The sequence below is a fragment of the Dendrobates tinctorius genome, unplaced genomic scaffold, assembly GCF_039654945.1.
Source record: "Dendrobates tinctorius isolate UK_male_01 unplaced genomic scaffold, ASM3965494v1 ptg000011l, whole genome shotgun sequence".
Classification (NCBI taxonomy): domain Eukaryota; kingdom Metazoa; phylum Chordata; class Amphibia; order Anura; family Dendrobatidae; genus Dendrobates; species Dendrobates tinctorius.
This window is the reverse complement of record NW_027361679.1, coordinates 5,271,220-5,273,057: the sequence shown is the minus strand read 5'-3', so window position 1 is coordinate 5,273,057 and position 1,838 is coordinate 5,271,220. Positions and strand designations below refer to the sequence as shown.

Below are 1,838 nucleotides of genomic sequence, written 5' to 3'. Positions count from 1 at the left end.
CATTTCTCTGTCTTCAGATCACAGATATCACAATATGCTTCAGCCGAAGGTCAATAAGTATTGCCTACAATTGGACAGGTCTGGATTACATTTGTACAGTTGAACCATAATCGTGCTGTATCACAATAGTAGAGCAAGGGGAAAATGGAAATTCATGATGCTATAACGCAAATGCCCCACAACGAATGTGAACTGTGCTACAATGCTGGCAACAGGATAAATTGTCCAATGTCTGATGCCAGACTCCTTCAAACATCAACTACCTGCTGCTGAACATCAGCGTTAAACAAAAAGAAAAATGAATGTTTTATTTTAAAGTAGTCTCTGGATCCATATGTGAATTGTGATTCTCTCTTATTATAGTCTCCAAGTTGTGTTGGTGTCATCAGAGCTTAATCTTAAATGCAGGTGGTTGGACGACTGATGATGACCCTGAGGATGTAAAGAGTGCTTTTAAGATAGTATCAGGATAAACTCAGCTGGTGGATTTTAAGCAACACTGAAGGAGCAGGAAGTTGTGTTTCTTCTAGATTCACCTTCCTTCTTTGATGGGGTGTCACTTAATCGTAGAAGTATGGGCTGTTCTGATATTATCACAATACCATTGAAATGAAGATTGCATTTCATTGGTTGTCCATCTAGGTATCTGTTGTTGTATTCTTTGTAGGCACCAACTGTATTGTACTTTCTTACAAACACAACCTCGGCAACTCCGGAACTCAACAAGCAGGTGCGCTTCAAGGCACCGCCTACACAGAAAAGCTCCACAATATCCTGCTCTGTGACTCTTGGATGCAAATTACTAATGGTCATTTTTTGGCCTTCTAAAGGGCTAAAGACAGACTCTTTTGGAGTGGGCCCTACTGATGAACTGGCCTCCTTTGTGACAAGTGTCCTTGACACGTTGGTTAGAACCTTTGTGTACAATAAAGGTGTCAAAGTATCATGCTGAGTAGACATGGGAGCTGTGTATACATCATTCTGTACCACTTTAGTAAGAGCAAAATTTTACCCAAGAGAAAAAGAATTTCCAGACATTCACGGCCTTTTTTGCTCATTATTGGCAGCTGTGATCTTTATCTTCTTGGTGGTGATGTTGGAAAGTTCCAAGTCGTCATCAATACCATCATAGTCCATATCTTGTTAAGAGGAAAACTGTTGTTTCCCAGGGTCTTGGTTAACTACTTTTATTGGCATTCCTTTAACAGTGTTCGTTACACCAGAAAAAATAGTTTTCGGCTTTGACATTTGTATATTCTTGGTAATATGTATGGGTGAAGATGAAGAACCTTGTGCCACAGGTGTCTTGATAGTTACAGCCGGTGCACTCCTCTTTAAACTTAGTTTTTCACAAGAATCCAACATTTTGTTTGGTTTTCCTTCAGCACTGATCTGCTGCTTTCTAGAATAAAGCATCTCACCAGCATCTTGCACTTTACCTTTTATATGGATATGTGCATCTTTGCCAACCTATTTTTCACGGGCATCTTTTATGCCAAGCATCAGACGCGCATCTGTGACACTGATCTTCTGACGGGCATCAAACACATTCTCGTAATTGGGGGTGAGTAAACGACTAATCATTGTAGGCTGGATCCTGGATCTCATCCCTCACATAGCCCCAGCTATTATTAATCCTGTATGTTACCATTCCTGCCGTCACCATGCTCCTTTTCCTGATCACTTCATCGAACGACTCGTCCACCATATTTCTGCTAAAAATCTGCACCTTCCCAGCAGCAACTGTGTAGGAAACCACATTATTGTTTTCAAGGGTGTTTATGATGCCCATAAAAATAAGTTTACACACTATGCTGATGTGTACCCCCCAGGGGAAA

General features: G+C 40.8%; 1 pseudogene; it reads right to left on the bottom strand.

Annotated features, from left to right (window-relative positions):
• Positions 1-253: 253 nt before the first annotated feature.
• Positions 254-1,584, bottom strand: LOC141051264 (polymerase delta-interacting protein 3 pseudogene; annotated as a pseudogene).
• Between the last annotated feature and the right edge of the window lie 254 nt (positions 1,585-1,838).